The sequence below is a fragment of the Marmota monax genome, unplaced genomic scaffold (assembly GCF_021218885.2).
Source record: "Marmota monax isolate L192 unplaced genomic scaffold, Marmota_monax_Labrador192_F-V1.1 WCK01_AAM20220418_F8-fsc00195, whole genome shotgun sequence".
In the NCBI taxonomy this organism is placed as follows: Eukaryota; Metazoa; Chordata; class Mammalia; order Rodentia; family Sciuridae; genus Marmota; species Marmota monax.
Genome location: NW_026691979.1, coordinates 2,134,629 through 2,151,002, shown reverse-complemented (window position 1 = coordinate 2,151,002; position 16,374 = coordinate 2,134,629). Strand labels below are relative to the sequence as shown.

At 53.5% G+C, this 16,374-nt stretch overlaps 1 protein-coding gene across 12 annotated transcripts in view; it reads left to right on the top strand.

Moving 5' to 3' along the window:
• Window positions 1-304: 304 nt before the first annotated feature.
• The window catches only part of Arhgef10 (Rho guanine nucleotide exchange factor 10), a 98,218-nt gene continuing 82,148 nt past the window's right edge, over window positions 305-16,374 (top strand). For 5 of the 12 annotated variants that reach the window (XR_009227013.1, XM_058580188.1, XM_058580203.1 and 2 more), the window contains exons 1-2: window positions 305-472; window positions 1,637-2,920. The gene's annotated coding sequence lies outside the window, so the exon portion shown is untranslated. Of the gene's footprint in view, window positions 473-634; window positions 1,392-1,428; window positions 2,921-10,034; window positions 10,175-11,634; window positions 11,709-16,374 lie in introns of those variants that run through there. The other 7 variants (XM_058580177.1, XM_058580182.1, XM_058580173.1 and 4 more) reach the window with 7 other exon arrangements.

Here is a 16,374-nt window from a genome sequence, read left to right as displayed (position 1 = left end):
TTTCCCACATTATCAGATAACTTGCTGAGACTGCTTTGAGTGTTTTGTTTCCTGGAGACCCCTGGTGCCCTGGATTGGTCTCCACCGAGCTCAGTAAGATGGCACTCACCTGTCACCCCTGCGCTGTGCTCACCATGGCCAGCTCTCTAGCCTAAGGAGAGCTCCACTCTCTGCGCCTCCTCTACCCTGACTTGGTTCATCTTGTCCAAGATTAGATTCATTATTGTCTGTGCAAATGCCCACATGTGCAGTGGGGCCTGCTCAAGTCGCCTCAGGGCCCTCTTTTTTCCTTTTCTAACACAGTAGGAAGCCTTCCTCTGCCCTCTGGAAGCTCCTCTGGTGAGGAATAGCATTTGGAAACCTAGGTAGAAGGGCGAGATGTGAGCACTGATGGCTGTACTTAGTGCAGCCCCTGCTTCCTCACCTGCCCACCCCGTCCTGGCATGGCACTGATATCGCATGGAACTCACAGGTGAGTTTGGGAGTACTTTTCACAGCTTTCTATACATGAGCATGGGATCCCCGGATATTTATTATTTGTTTGTTTATTTATTTATTTTGAGTACTGAGGATTGGACTCAGAGGCATTGGACCACTGAGCCACATCCCCAGCACTATTTTGTATTTTATTTAGAGACAAGGTCTCACTGAGTTGCCTAGCATCTTGCCGTTGCTGAGGCTGGCTTTGAACTCACGATCCTCCTGCCTCAGCCTTCCGAGGTGCTGGGATCACAGGTGTGTGCCATTGCACCCAGTGAACCCCTGATTGTTTAGGTCTTGTGCAAAATGAAGCACGTGCCCAGGTCTTCTCATTGACCTTCTTATCACTGCGGTAGCATCTTCTTTCCACTTGCCTTCTGATGTTGTAGCCCTTGTGAGTAGGAAATTCCTCCGTGACAGTGCTCATGGAGCTCGACTTCTTAGCAGGGCATCGGAGTCCTCACCTTGGATGTATCTTGCTCCGGCGATCTCTCGTGCCAAGGGGTGCCTTCCAGTCACTGCAAGTAGAAAAGATGTCACTGTGAGGAGCCTCTGCACTCACTGCTCCATGCACTGGTGGGCGTTGCCACCACCTGGGATGGTGGCAATGCCAGTGTCACTGTACTAAGCACTGGGAGATCCCCGAGTGATGACATGGGGCCCTCTTGCCTAGTTGTCCCACTTCTTCTTGTGGCAGGCACAGGGCTGCTCCCAGGTGCTGTAAGTCTCCGTCATTAAGACCCATTGGTTCTCACAGCAACTGCCTTATCTACTCCGTCTAGAAAACCACTCGACAGGCCTTCTGCCCACACTGCCCCACTTCCTCGATTCCTGCTCTCTCCACCTCACTAGCTCTGTGTGGCCTCCGTCTGCAAACACTGCCACTCCATCGCCCAAATGCTGGGTGGCAGGTGCCCTTCCAGCTTGCTTGCACCTGCTGTGTGGCAGCATCGCAGGGCCCTTCCTCTCCTTGAGTGCGGTCTTTCCTGGAATCCTGCAGAGGGCTGTGGCCCTCCTCCATCCCCCTCCTGGGTCCCTTTGTCTTCTAACATCTTCTCCATCTAGCACTCTGTTCCCTGGCCACACATCAGATCCCTGCTGTGGAGCTTGGCTCTGTTCAGAACTGAGCATCTCTTTTCTTTTCCCTCTCTTTCAGCACTGGGGATTTTGTTCAGGCCTTCATACGTGTCGGTGACAGACCCACACGTCTTGTCCAGCATGTCTCACACAAGCCTGGAGCCTGGGTCACCACAAGGCACCCCTCCCGCTGCAGCACCTCCCACCTTCTGCTCAGCTGCAGAAGACAAAGAAGATGAAAAACATGCAGTTTGCTTTCTTGCCAGACTGATTTGTTTTGGGAAACAAGTTAACATGTACTAGGTTTATCACTATTTTTTTTAAAGAGAGAGAATTTTTTTAATATTTATTTTTTAGTTTTCGGTGGACACACGTCTTTATTTTATTTTTATGTGGTGCTGAGGATCGAACCCAGTGCCCCGCGCATGCCAGGGGAGCGTGCTACTGCTTGAGCCACATCCCCAGCCCTATCACTATTGTTAAACAAGCTAATGCTTTTAAGAGTTTTGGTTTTGATTTGTGATGCACTGACTGTCCAGAGCTACAGCCACCTGTCCTCCTACTTGGCCTCAGCCCCTAATCCTCTCAGTGGATCAGCCAGCGTTTAGTCAGGTGGGTCCCCAGCCCAGCTCTTCTCCTGATGGGTGCAGAGTATGCAGGGAGGGGATGTGGGTTCATGGCATAGCCTGCCTTCTGCTTGATTTTGGATAGGAAGCAGCTTTCTTTGAAAGAAGCTCAGTCTTAGCCTGATTTGTGAGGTAAGTCCTGCCTCTCCCTGCCCAGCATGCAGCCAACTTGCAGGTTTCAGGCTGTGTGAGCCCCTCTCTGTCCTGAAGCAAAGCCAGGTGCAAGCTGGTTGCTGGTGACCTGGGCCACCTTGCATGGGGTCTCGCCTCTGGCTCAGCTCTCAAGGCAGCTGTCTAAGCAGAGACTGGTTGACCTGTCCCTCCCACACTTCCCCTGTTCCAGGTTCAAAGGCCTGACTTCCTGCACACTGGAGTTCTGGAAATGTTATGGCAGCCACACCTTTAAGACCTGGGATGTCAGTACCAGATTGTCCTCTCTGCTTCGTATGCACACTCAGCTGAATCCCCTGAGGCTGCTGCTCAGAGCCCACCAAGCCATTCGGCCCTCAGAGGCCTGGAGGGCCTCCTGTCCAAGGGAACTCTGAAGACTTAGGTATGTGGTGGCCACTCTGGCCACATGCAGCGTTTTCTCTCTCCCTTCACAGAGTACAGTGCATCGTTGACCGTGACAAAGGTATGAGTCCTGGCCTAGCCCAAGCATGGTCCCCTGTGTCTCAGACCTGCCTTCCGCTCCATTAACTGCATTCTGCTGGGTCCTTGTCCTGTGGCCTTGTGCTGTAAGTCTTCAGAGAACTTAGTCCTCTCCAGGTCGCCCAAAGTCTGTCATAGTGTTGGGGCTGTCCCTTTTCTCAAGAGCTCAGAAAACAGATGACAACTGTGGGTATGTGTATTTTAATACTAAATCAGGGGCATCTGTACACCTGTGCTTCTGCAGAAAGGAAAGCAGGTGTCTCAGTTGTAATCATGAAATCAAACCCCTCAGGATGCAAACAGAGCTCAGTCCTCTGTGTTGCAGATGCTGGTTGGCACAGGGCACAAGTGTGAGAGCCGGCCCTCTGGATTTGCTCCCAGCTCTTTCTCACAGCTGACTCCAGCACACCAGCGGTTCCCGCTTGCTTGTGTGCTCCCAGCAAGGAGTGCCACGGACCCTGTGGCCGAGGGCTCACTGTCCACGCACTGCACCTGCTCCATCTCAAAGTCTGTGTCCAGACGGCCAGGCCTTCCCTTCTTCAGTGGCCTCCCTAGGGTGGAACAGGCCCTGGGCATGGAGTATCCCGCACACTCTTCAATAGCCCACTTGTTCTCAGCCCCTCCTGCAGCCCCTACAGAGGCACCGAGTGCTCCTCTGGCCCTAGTAAGCCCTGAGTGGGCTTCACCTCCTACCTCCCCATAGTGCAGGAGCCTCCTGCCCTGGACTTGACTGGGCCTGCCCTCTTGGTTCTTGAGGACCTTTCCTCTCTCTCTACTTTAGAAACATAAGTGATTAGGCCAGGTTTCGGGAGGAAGGAAACTGGTGCCTGCTGTGCCCTGCTTAACCAGAGTCTTTGCTCCCTTGCTAGGGTTCTGCTTTGTTTTATTCATAAAAGTGACATTCACCTCCAGCATCTTGTGTCCTTGTCACAGAGAATCACTGGGCTTGGTTGGTTGATAAATTACCTAACTGGCTTGACCCCAATCTCTAATTTCTTCGGAGCTGATGGGCAGGCTTATGAGGAGTCCCTGCCTGTCTGAGGCCAAGAGTAGCTGGGGTCAGTTACAGGTGGCCCCTGGACAGGGGAAGTTTGGATGTGTCCTAAAACAATGCTGCCCACATGGTGGGACTGGTTGGTGTCTTCTTGCTCTGGGGCTTTCTGGGAACACGAGGTGAGGTTGCAGGTCAAAGTGCAAAAAGAACTCAAGTCCCCCTGGGGCAGGCTGTGGGTGGAGAGGCCCAGCAGGCGCTGGGCATTGGCCTGGTGCTCTGTGACCTGACCACACACTGCTGGCTTTATAATACTTCATTAGATGTATGGTTTATGAATTTCTTTGTGTGCTTCTTTTCATAGTAAAATGTAAAGTTTTTTAAACAACTAAGCAAAGTTAAGAAAAATACAATATAATTTTCTTAAGAAAATTCTTTGATAGTTCTTTAAATAGAATAGTAAAAGTTGTTTGATTTCTGTTGTTTTGTGGTGCTGTGGATCAAACCAGGACTTCTCATGTGATAGGCAAGTGCTCTATCTCTGACTACACCCCTAGAGCTTTTTATTTTATTTTGGACAAGGTCTCAGTAAGTTGTCCTTCTGCTTCAGCCTCCCAAGTCACTTGGTTTATAGGTGTGTGCCACCATGCCTGGCTGAAAATTGTTGTTGTTTTTTTTTATTGTGACTATGTTTTCTTCCATGATAACTCATGCTGGATCATGGAAGGAGAAGAAGTGCTCAGCTAGCTACTGTAGACTCCCCTGATAAGCAACAACTTAGACTCGTGAAGGCCCCGGGTGCAGGAGGAAGCACAGACTTGTGGAGCATGCTGTGACATCATGGAGGGTCACCAGCAGTGACTGACTCACTTTCTGGAGCTGGAGCGTGGGTTCTGAGCGAGTCGCTGAGGCTCGGTGCATTTTGGTGTAGTGAAGTTGTGATGGTGTTCAGCTGCACTCTGGGTGCCGTGAGGATGGGTAGCTGTGAGCCAGGCCAAGCTGCTCCTGGGCGAGCGTGGTCTGCAGACAAGCAAGGCCCTGGCCCCCTTCTGGACGAAGTGGAGGTCAGAACACAGGGCCTATCCTCGTGGCTCCTTCTCTACCTGCCACGTCCTACCTTCTTTCTGGAGCCCCATTTGGACCCGTCCTTCCCATCTGAAACCTGCCTGTGCTCTGGCTGTCCCGGAAGGCTCTGCGTGACTAACGTGAATCAGGTAATGGCTGAAGGCCATTCTTCTTAGGTAAACTGGCCAGAATTGTGTGACTCCACAAAACATGCCTACCATGTCATGGGCTTTAATTGCCGCCACTGTGAGCAACAGAGACACCTCTGCACACGCAGGTTGGGGTGAGGGCGTGCTCCCTGGGTGTGCCTTGAGCCATGGCCCGTGCAGGCCGCCTGCCTGCTGTGCTCTGCCTCTGCCCGCTGCAGCATGCAGACTCCAGCTTGCTCTGGCAGCGAATGCAAATGCGGGGCCCTGTCCCTTGCCATATTCCTCTCTGCCCCAGCTGCCCAGTCCTGGTGTGTTCCCAGAGGCGCTGCCTAGCCCAGGAGAGGGAGGCGGGGAGGGGTGGAGGGATGGGGGGCTTTGTGCAGCACTCCTGTGTCAGGAGGCAGTGTTTCCTGGTCACTGGGGCCAGGGAAGCCCACCCATGGGTGGGGGCTGTTTAAATCAGAGCTTTGCCCATCCCTCCCTGCCCCCAACAGGTGTACCTCTGGTCACTGGGAGAGCTGCTTTCTCAGACTTCTCTGACCTCCGCCTCCCCCACCTCCTATTTCAGATTGGGCAAAGCCAGAAAATAGGCTTAGTTGTTGCAAGAGCTCTGAAAACAAAAAGCCACTGTACCCTCTGGAACAATGAATCCTTCTCCCACCAGATTACAGGGGCCCTTTGACAGACCATCAGTGAGAGTCCTGCCTTGTCTTTGCTGGGTCCCAAAGCCTCCTCTCTTTCTTTTTTAAACACATGCACCCCCTTTCCCTTTGACCTGTCCATCAAAGGGAGTCGGTAGGGGTCGGGTGGGAACTAGAGAGACTAAGGCCAGCAATCTCAAGAGTATGTCCCGGAGATCTGCAGTTTGAGCTCAGGCATGGGGGTGTTCCAGCCGTTCTCCAAGCTCAGCCATGTGTACTGTCAGGAGTCGTGGGCTGAGGGACACACCCAGAGACACCTCCAGAGACAGAGACGCTCTGTAGAGGAGGACAAGCAAGCTGCTTCAGACCTGCCCTCCTTGCAAGGCAAGGGCTGGCGCTCTGTGGAGGGTGGGCTGAACACATGCCTGGCCCTTGCTCCCTCAGCTCAGACACGTGAGCAGAGTGCTCCGCTGGGCAGCTGGATGTTCCTGCTCTACCTGCCTCTCCCTTTCCCATCTTTGCAGCCTGCTTCCTTGTAATATCCACCTGCTGCTTTCTCCCATTGAACTTCCCCACATGTTCCATGTTCTGAGAGAGAGCTGGAAAGCAGCCAAGCCCAGGGAGCAGCCTGGTGAACAAAGGAGAGGGGTCTCCTCCACAGCGATGCCCAGCTTGGAGAGAAATGGAGCTGGGGGCACTTGGCAGGCAGAGGCCTGGGACCTTCACGTCCTGCGGTCCAGGGATCCAGCACTGCCCATATCTGCACTGCTTGCTAGTATCCCATGATGTCGCCTACTGGCCACTATCTGACTCCACAACCTAATTCCTTCTTACCCCAGTGACAAACACCACAACAGTGGATCCACGAGACAATTTTTGGGTCCTGCTGGACCTCAGAGAGGTCGGTTCACTGGCCTTTTCAGAAAAAAATTGCAGTATCATGGCCTCATCATCTTTGTTTCTGTATTTTTAACAACTGCCTTAGTGTAATGGGTGTTGGATGAACCACACAAAGGTAAAGTGCCCACCAGGATGTCGATGTGCTCACAGGGACTCTGAGTGTGGACACACCTGCCACCGCAGTGGCCTCTTGTTCCAAGTAGCCAATTGTTTTTAGAACTTTGTATGGAGGAACACTGATCGGTGGCCCAGAAGGTCACACCCTGAGTGATGCAGGCTGACCGTGCCGCAGCTGCAGTGGGCCCAGCTGGTGTCCTGGCCCCCTGTGCTCAGCTCGGGGCTGCTTTCCTAGTCATGGCTACCGCAGTCCAGTGCAGCCTTCCTGTTTCCCCACGACGTCTCACTGGGTGGTCCTGCTCTCTGTAAGCCTGGCCCACTGGTGCCAGGATCAAACAGGGGCTGGACGGCCACAGTGAGGAGACAGCTTGGTGAGTGTGGGCAGGCATGCGCCTGAGGTGAGAGCACGTCCAGCCAAGGGCTCGTGGGAAAGCACTGCTGAAGGGACCTGTGGAGGGCAGGAGGACACTGGGCCTCAGGGTCAGTGAGCAGTGCATGCCCCAGTGAGGAGGGGTTTCCTGTCCAGTGCGACCCACCTGCCCAGCTATGTTTGGTGCCTAAATAGCTTGTGCCAAGCAGAGAGGCCTGAGGGCCAGCGGAGGTGTGTGCAGGGTCTGAGAGGCCTGAGGGCCAGCGGAGGTGTGTGCAGTCCTGCAGATTCCCCTGGGCACAGGGGCCTCTAAGGGCAATTCAGAGCGGCACAGGATGGACATATCATTTGGGCTTGCAAAGGGCTCGTGAGACCAATGGAAGCTGTGATACTGCTCTGGGGTATCTGAGGGAGGTCTGTCCACCCCAGTCTTTACCTGGGTGCCTTGACCATCAGCCTTGTTGACCATTCTCCCCGGACTCACCGTGAGCAGTCCACTGGCCACTGACTCCAGGTCCTCCGCTTGCTTGGTGCGCTCTGGGCAGTGCCAGCCACGTCTTCTGAGCCCAGTGCTGTAAGAACCCTGCTGCTGACACCTGCTGAGTTCAGGCACCATGGAACACTGCAGTGACAAAGTTCTTCAAGCAGGTCCTTCAGCGTCAGGGGGAGAGCCCCCAGCAGGAGACAGGCACAAAGAGCTGCAGCAACAGAGGGTGAACTGGGCTGGGGCCTGGGCTGTGTCTCACGCCTGAGTCAAGCCACCTGGACTGTTCAGAATCAGCTCCTTAGTGGAAGGCCCCTGACGAGGGACCTCGGACACAGAGGGGCTGGACCACCACAGCAAACACTGCTGTCTTCCATCTCTTCATAGGAGGAACCCAGGCACTGCCATGTAGGTGGTGCAGCTGGTAGGGAGGCGCCTAGGGTCCGACCTGGGAAGAGGCTGCAGGTGTGGACTCAGGGTTCTGACCTTGATAGCACTTTAGGCATCTTCTGAAGGTCCTGAGGATCTGTGCACCTGGTCTTCAAAACTGCCTCTGTAGACAGCAATTACTCTGTTTTCAGGAGGAAACTGGAGCATGGGACATTAAATAACAGTCCAAGTTCACCCAGTGAGTGGCAGAAGAGGCAGAAGTAACTTCAGGTCTGTTTGATAACAGAGCCAAGCCTTGACCTGGCCACAGATGACCTTGTGGCCCTGTGTGGGGCATGAGGACGACTGTGCAGGAAAGGAGACCCAGAGCCAGTGAGCCATCTGCCATTTCTTTGCTTTCTGCACGTCCTGATGCAGGTGTGAGTTGCCCCCTGACTGTGTGGACCTTACATGTTGGTTTAATAAAGGGACATCTGTGTTTGATTGATAAAGAGAATCATTAATTTAAAAAAGTGTCAGTCCAGCTTTTAAAATCTCTTTTTAGTGATAGGTAACAGTCTTAGTCTATTCCTGCTGCTACCACGACTTACACTGGGTAGTTCATTTCTCACAGTTAGGGAGGACTGAAGTGCCTGCAGGGACAGGGGCTGGTAAGGGTCCCTCTTTACTTCCATGATGGTCCTGGGATGGTGGGAGGGAGGGAGGGAGGGAAGGGCAAATGGGGGGAGGATGCTAATCCTGTCCATGGGGAGGGAGCCCTCATGATGTAATCACCTCCCCAAGACCTCTCCTCTTCCTAACTATCACAATGGTGGTTAAGTTTCAGCATGTGGACTGTGGTGGGGGGCGGAGGGGGTCGAATTCACACCACAGCAACAGGATGTACCTCATGAAGTCCCTTACTCTTGCACTCAGCTTGCTAAGACTTCACAAAGTGAAGACATCAAAGTGTCTGCATCTCAGAACACTTTCATCGCCCCCCGCCCCCCCGCCCGGAATTCTTTCATGTCCTCTCCCCCAGAGGCAGGACCTCCTGGTCTCCCATGCACATTTAGTTCATTTCATCTGCCACACGTGCCCTCTCCTCTTTTTAGGCAGTGTGATGTTCTTGAGATACATCTGCTGCTGAATGCACTGCCACTCTGCCTGGTTGTCAGGGGCAGTGTCTGTCACCACACGAGTTCATGCCTTTATCAGGCTTCTAATTTTGAACTGTTGTAACCAGTTTGAACTGTGATGAGTTAAGAATGCTTGTAGAAGTCTCTTGGTGGCTTAAGTTTTCCTTTGCCTTAGGTAAGCACCTGCCAGCCAACCACTCCAAGGGGGCACCACCCTCCTGCCACACACAGCAGCTCGCGGGGTCTGCTCTTCACCAACCCATGCTGCTTCAATCCTCAGTGTCCGCTATTCTCATCTGGGTACACTGGCGTCTATTGGGTTTAACCTGGGTTTTCCTGAAAATAACAACACTGCGCACCATTTCCTGTTCTTATTGGCCATCAGTAAATCTTTTAAGAAGCATTTATGTATTTGCCCATTTTTATTTGGACCATCTGTATTGTTAATTTACAAGCGTTCTTTATTTACAAGTGCTATGGTTTGTGTCTCCCAAAGCTCATGTGTTGAAAACTGCATCCCCAAAGCCACAGTGCTGGGAGAGGGGTCCAGTATAGAACACTGAGGCCCTGGGTTTGATCCCCAATAACACATATATCCTAAATTTCTAAATATTCTATCAGTGAGGGCCAAAGGGGGAATCACAGTGGAAAATCCCAACTTTTCCACCTCAGGACTTGTAAGTGTGGTCCTGTGTCCAGAGAAAACCAGGACAGACTACACTGGATTCAAGTTCCAAATCAAAGAGTCCTTCCTGCCCAGCCCCCTCTCCCAGGCCCTTCCCAGGTCCTTCACAGTGGCTTCTCCTGGCTATGTTTAGGGCCCCTCACAGCCTGGGGCACATGTGGCTCCTTCCACCCAGTACTGTCTTCCATCTCTGGTCTATTTGAGCAGAAATCAATGCCAACTAGTGAACAAGCACTAGTGCAGTTGACCTTCTTACCTCTGTTGACCAGGAGTGTTTAATACTTGTGTAGGAGACGCTCCAGGAAGGTTCTCAGAAGAACCCCAGGAACCCAGGCTGTACAAGAGTTATAATCTCAAGGTCACTGAGAGGAATGTGCTGTTGGAGGTCTGACAGTCTTCAGGAGTAACTCAGAGCACTCCTACAAAAGCAGTAAGTGCTAAAGCATCACCCTATCTGTACCTCCGGATTCCCAACCACCTCCAGCCTATATTTGTCAGCTATGAGTTTTTACAATAGAAATTTCAGGGATATAAATTATTACAGAGCACACAAGCTCTTAATGTTTAATATTATGACTTTTAGCATGCCAAATAACTTTTTGTATTTCTTATAAACAAACGAATGGACTAGAGATCTCTAAGAATTTTGGCAGTTCTAAAATTCTGGTTTTAATTTACTCCCATGCTTTGAGAGATTTGGTTGGGAGGAAACATGGGGACCTGGCAATGGAACACATTTGCTGAAGGCACTGACCAGACAGTAGGTAATATTTTTCAGTCTATTGGGTTAAAAGGGTTGTCTCAGTTTCCTCCTTTAGTACTAATGTGGTAATAATTTGTGGTGTTTCCCAGCTCAGAGGCACCATCTCCTCAAAGGGTCAGCAAGACTGGAAGCAGCCCTCTGCAGCAGGACTTTCTGGCACGTAGTTGCTGCAGTTCTAGGGCTGACAGGCTAGGTCAGAGGAGGGCTTCTAGTGACAGGCGGGGACCTGTAAAAGCCGCCCTAGAGGTGGGTGAAGTCCTGAACTGCTACTCCAAACGCCCTGCACTGATGCCAGAGGGCAGGGCCCTGCGGGGAGGGGCGCAAGCTGCGGTGGCTTGGGACTTGGGACACAGCCCTGTACCCCTGAGGGCAGCTGGGGGAGTGATCCACAGGGAGAGGTGAACGTCGGGGGAGGCTGTGGGAACACACAAAAGCCCCCAGCCCAGTGATAACAGCTGGGGACCAGGAGCGAGGAAGGGAAGGTTCTCCTGATGGACAGGGGCGGGTTCGGGGTCTTAAGACTAGGGAACCCTGCACACATCGAGTGCACCCCGCCTCCAGGGAGGGTGATGATGCACGTGGAATGGTGTCCTCCTGGCATCCCTGCCCTAGTGAGCACAGCTTGGATAGGGAATGCGAGGGGATCACTGCTGGGGCTGAGTGCCCTGGGAATGGTCCTCAGCGAAGGGCGAATGGTGGGGTGAGAGGGGAGAGTCTGCCCTGCTCCCCACCTAAGTGGGCGCGGGAAGGAGGTGAGGCTGGCATGTCACTGGAGGGGTGTAGGTCCCACGCGAGCGCGCTGGGGGCGCTCAGGGAAAGGCGGTGGCTCTCCCGCAGGCTGCGTGTGCTCGCCGGCGCCCTGCCTTCACCTAGTGTGACGCGCAGCCTCACCGCGCCCCCTCCCACACGTGCGCAGCCCGGGCGGGGCGTTGGGACGTCGCGGGTGGGGGTGCGATGGCCACGTGGCCTCGCAGGAATGCGCGGGCGCGAGGGCGGGGCCCGGCCGGGAAATGGGCAGAAGCTCCGGCCAGTGGGCGCTCCGAACGGTTGGGATGCGCCAATTCCATCGCGGTGGGCGGGGCCTCCCTCCGGCGTGGGCGGGGCCTGGGCGCACGGCGGGCGGGGGACAGCGGGGGTGGGGGGGGCGCGGGACTATCGGCGGACGCGGATGCGGACGCGGCGGACTTATTCCGGCCCCACGGTGAGTGCGGCTCCCGCGGCGGGCGGGGGTCCTGGGCGCGCCCGGCCTGGGCCTCTCGCGGGCTTTCTTGTTTGCTTTCAAAGTTGCGCGTCTCTCCAGTTCCTCTAAGTAGCTAAATCCCACCCGAGGTTTGCGGGATGCACGGAGTGCGGCGGGCAGCCCCCCAACTCCATGGCTCCCCTGGGGTCACACAGGGCAGTCTCCAACCCCAGTGACTGTCCCTGGGCACAGACAGTGACCCTCCAACTCCAGCTAGTGTCCCCAGACACGGGGATCCCTAACTCCAGAGGCTGTTCCTGGGCACAGACAGGGAAGCCCCCCAACTCCAGAAGGTATCCCAGGAGCCAGAGACGGCAGCCCCTCAACTCCAGCAGTGTCCAGTCCCTTCAGGACAGCTGTCCTGGGGCCAGTGTGCCAGGGCACCCACAGAGACTTGGGGTGAACCCACGTCCCACGGGACGCAGTGGGGCGGAATGTGAGGAAAGGCAGGTATTTGTGTGGGGATAATGATTGGTGCGGAATGAGGGCCTGCAGGTCTCTCTCCTGCATTCCACAGCCCCCATTGCCCAAGAATGCAGGCAGGGTTTAAGTGGATTTGCTTGGTCAGCAGGTACCTTGTTACTCCACCTGGTTCCACTCTCCCCTCTGTGGGGCCCTTAAGTTTTGAATGTGAAAGTGTAAAAGTCTGGGTGAATGTGTGGGTGTAGGGTACTGGGGATTGAACCCAGGGATCCACTGAGATAGACCCAGCCTCTTTTGAGTCAGGGTTTCAGGGTTTTCCTACTTTTCTGAGGCTGGCCTGAGGCTGGCCTTGAACTTGCAGTCCTCCTACAAGTGTGGGCCACCTAGCCCAGCTGTTTGGGCTTTTAATGGGATGTCAGGTTCCCTGAAAGCAACACAGGTGCCTGGTGCCACCCACCCCAGTGTTCCTTTCCTTGCTTTGGCTGGAGGTGGAAGTTCTCATTGACTCCAGACAGAGGGCCCTGTGGTTGGGTGGCACCTAAAGCTGCGTTGGGTACAGGGGTTCCTTAGTTTCCCTGAGGGATAACATTTTTTGTATCTTGAAACCCGTTTTTTAGAAAGTTCCTTCTACTAGAAGAGAAGATAACTGAGATTCACACTTTGTATATGTTTTAAGAAGATGCCCTAGGGCTAGGATGTGGCTCAAGCGGTAGCGCGCTCGCCTGGCATGCGTGCGGCCCGGGTTCCATCCTCAGCACCACATACAAACAAAGATGTTGTGTCTGCCGAGAACTAAAAAATAAATATTAAAATTCTTTCTTTCTCTCTCTCTCCCTCTGTCACTCTCTTTAAAAAAAAAAAAGAAGAAGAAGAAGATGCCCTGTCCCTCCGCACTACCAGTGCTTATCTGATAGGCCTTGGTGCCAGCGTCTGCAGTTACATTGCGTGCTGCCACTGTTCACAGCCATGCAGGACTTCCTGACCCTGTGTGAGGTGCTGTTCACAGTCGCTGTCTCTCTGTACACACCAGTTGTGAGAGGAGCTGCGGACAGTGAGGGATGAGGCAAGATTCAGTTATTCAGCATGAACTTTTTTTTCCAGTGCTGGGTTGGAACCCAGGGCCTCTGCTTGCCAAGGCTCCACTGCCGACCACACCCCCAGCTCAAAAGAGCTTTTTATTGTTCAGAAGGTGTACTTTCTAGACCTCCGGTTTGTGGTGGTACTTTGCTGCCTCTCCTGTGCAGTTCTGTGGTGAGGTAGGGCAGACCCTGGGACATGGCTGGGAGTTAAACTGGAGAGGGAACAGCACCTGCGCCCGCATTAGCCTATAGGTAAGGTGTGGAAGCATAATAAGAAGGAGAACCCATGTTTGCCTGATAGAGCAGTCTTTCCCTTTCTTTCTTTCTTCCTTCCTTTCCCTCCCTCCCTCCCTCCCTCCTTCCCTCCCTCCTTCCTTTCTCTCCTTTTTTTCTTTCTTTCTTCTCTTTCTGTGTTTGCGCAGTACTGGGTATTGAACCCAGAGATGCTGTACTGCTGAACTACATCCTGCGCCCTATCTATCTGTTTACTTATTTTTCAGTTTTGAGGCAGGGTCTTGGTTACCCAGGCTGGCCTCAAACTTGCAGCCCTCCTGCTGTAGCTTCCCAGGCTGCTGGTCACAGGCATGTGCCGCTGTGCCTGGCTGTACATCGTCTTTCATTGCACAACATGTGATAAAAAGGATGCAGCAAGAGGTGTGGGTCTGGGTACTGAGAGCATGTTAGTGTTCATGCACACCCATGTGTGGATCGCCAGGTAGACAGTGAGTGTGTGAAGTCAGAGGGGAACGGAGCTCTCGTCACTGATGGAATCTCAGCTCTCATTAACTAAGCCTCCAGGGGTGCAGTTTTGGAAGGATGGGAGACTCTGCCGAGGGAAGGGGTGTTCCGGGCCCAAACCTGCTTGGCTTGGTTTAAGGTGAGTCCAGAGTGGAAGGCAGCTGGGCCATGAGTGCTTGTACGGAGGGCGAGGCCAGGCGGCAAGCCATGGTCAGTGTGACCCTGAGGTGCTGGCCTCGATAGGTCCTGCCTGCGCCCCACAAAGAGACCAGCACCCCTGCGAGGGCACCTTGCACCTGGGAGGCCTGTGGCCAGCCCCTGCACTCTCCTGGCCGCTTCCAGAGCTGCCCAGCCTGGAGGTTCCCTTTGCTCCCCCTCCCTCCTCCTCTCCCTCCCTGCTTGCTTCCTCCCTTCCTCCCTCCTCCCTGTCTTCCCTTCCTCCCTCCCTTCCTTCCTCCTCCCTCCTCTCTACTCCCTCCTCCCTGTCTTCCCTTCTCCCTTCCTCCCTCCTCCCTGTCTTCCCTTCCTCCCTTCCTCCCTCCTTCCTCCTCCCTCCTCCCTCCTCCCTGTCCTCCCTTCTCCCTTCCTCCCTCCTTCCTGTCTTCCCTTCCTCCCTTCCTCCCTCCTTCCTCCTCCCTCCTCCCTCCTCCCTGTCCTCCCTTCTCCCTTCCTCCCTCCTCCCTGTCCTCCCTTCTCCCTTCCTCCCTCCTTCCTGTCTTCCCTTCCTCCCTTCCTCCCTCCTCCCTCCCTCCCTTCCTCCCTCCTCCCTCCCTCCCTTCCTCCCTCCCTCCTCTCTGTCTTCCCTCCCTTCCTTCCTTCCTTCCTTCCTCCTCCCTCCTCTCTCCTCCCTCCTCCCTGTCCTCCCTCCCTCCCTCCCTTCTTTCCTTCCTTCCTTCGTGTAAAATTTAAAAATCTTGACTACAAAATGGAGCAGTCATTTTTAAAGAATATGTTTAGTTGTAGATGGACACAGTATCTATTTTTATTTATTCGTGTTTCTTACGTGGTGCCGAGGATAGAACCCAGGGCCGCGCAGGTGTGAGGCAAGCGCTCTGCCGGGAGCCACCACCCTAGCCCTGGAGCAGGCATCTTGTGTGTCATTCTTTCTTTCCATTTTGGCGTTTCTTGACTTTCTTTGCATTATGAACTGACACCTGCTAATAGAAAATATTCTCAGTGGTTGCTGATATTCTATTAAAAGTGGGAAAACATGCAAAATATTTTTTAAAAATCGTAGGTTAGGGTTTTTGTTTTCTATCACCTTCTGATATGAGAAATATCAGACCGTTGTGTGGTGGGGAAGTGTACCCACTAGCTGTTTGGGGCCTCGTGGCACTGCTGTGCAGACCTGGGCCTGCTGGCTCAGCGCGCAGCCCAGGTGCGAGGTTCTCTTCTGCTCGTGCTTGTCTCGGGGTCTTGAGGAGCTGGAGATGGGATGAAGGGAACAAGGAGCAGCTGAGAGCTGTCAGTGCAAGGGGCCAGGTCCCCAAGGAAGGCACCAGCTGTGTCCTGACCGGGGCATACTGTCTGGTTGGTCAACAGGCCTTCATGCTTGTATAAAAAAAAGTATGCTTAATGTTTTTAAAGAAAGATTATAGATGTTCCCTTTGAGATATAATACTGAAAGGAAAACTTAAGAATCACCTTTATAGCTGGTTTTTGACCTGTGTTGTCTAATGTGGAAATTAAAAGCTAACTGTATAAGAAAGGCCTTAGGATCACAGATGCTTATGTGTATGTATACGTATTATATATATACACACCTGTGTGTATGTATGTACGTGTACGTGTGTATATGCAGATACACTTAAATATGCTTCTTTTGCATGTATGGTGCTGCTGATTTGACCCAGGGCCTTGTGTGTGATAGGCAAGTACTCTCTACCACTGAGCTACTCCCATGACCCTGGAATTATATTTTGATAAAAATGTTCTGTGCACACTTATGTCTTACGCTTTAATTTTTTATGAAAGGAGAACAGCAATGATTTCAGTTTGTTCTCTGGCTCCCTTTAGGAACACGAGGAGGTGAATTGAAAGGGCACTGGTACGCTGGGTGGTGTCCGTGCCCACTTCAGCAGAAGCTGCAAGCTAGGGCTGAAGGCTCTGGTTTCTGGATAGGCTGGGCCACTGGCTTTCCAGCACATCTGGGCCGTGGTCTGGTCCCACCTAATTGGGCTGTGCTCCTCTTCCCTGTAGAGGTGGCTCCAAGTGGCTTGGGAATGCAGGGCGTGTGCAGGAGGGTGGTAGGAAGCCTGTTGGGCGAGCCCAGCCCACCCAGGGGACCCAGAGCTGGTGATGATGGCCCTCAGGTCCAGGCTTTCTGCATGGGGATGTCGCAGGTCTGTTCCTCACAGTGTGGGCAGCCTGAGCCTGGCCCTGCAGGG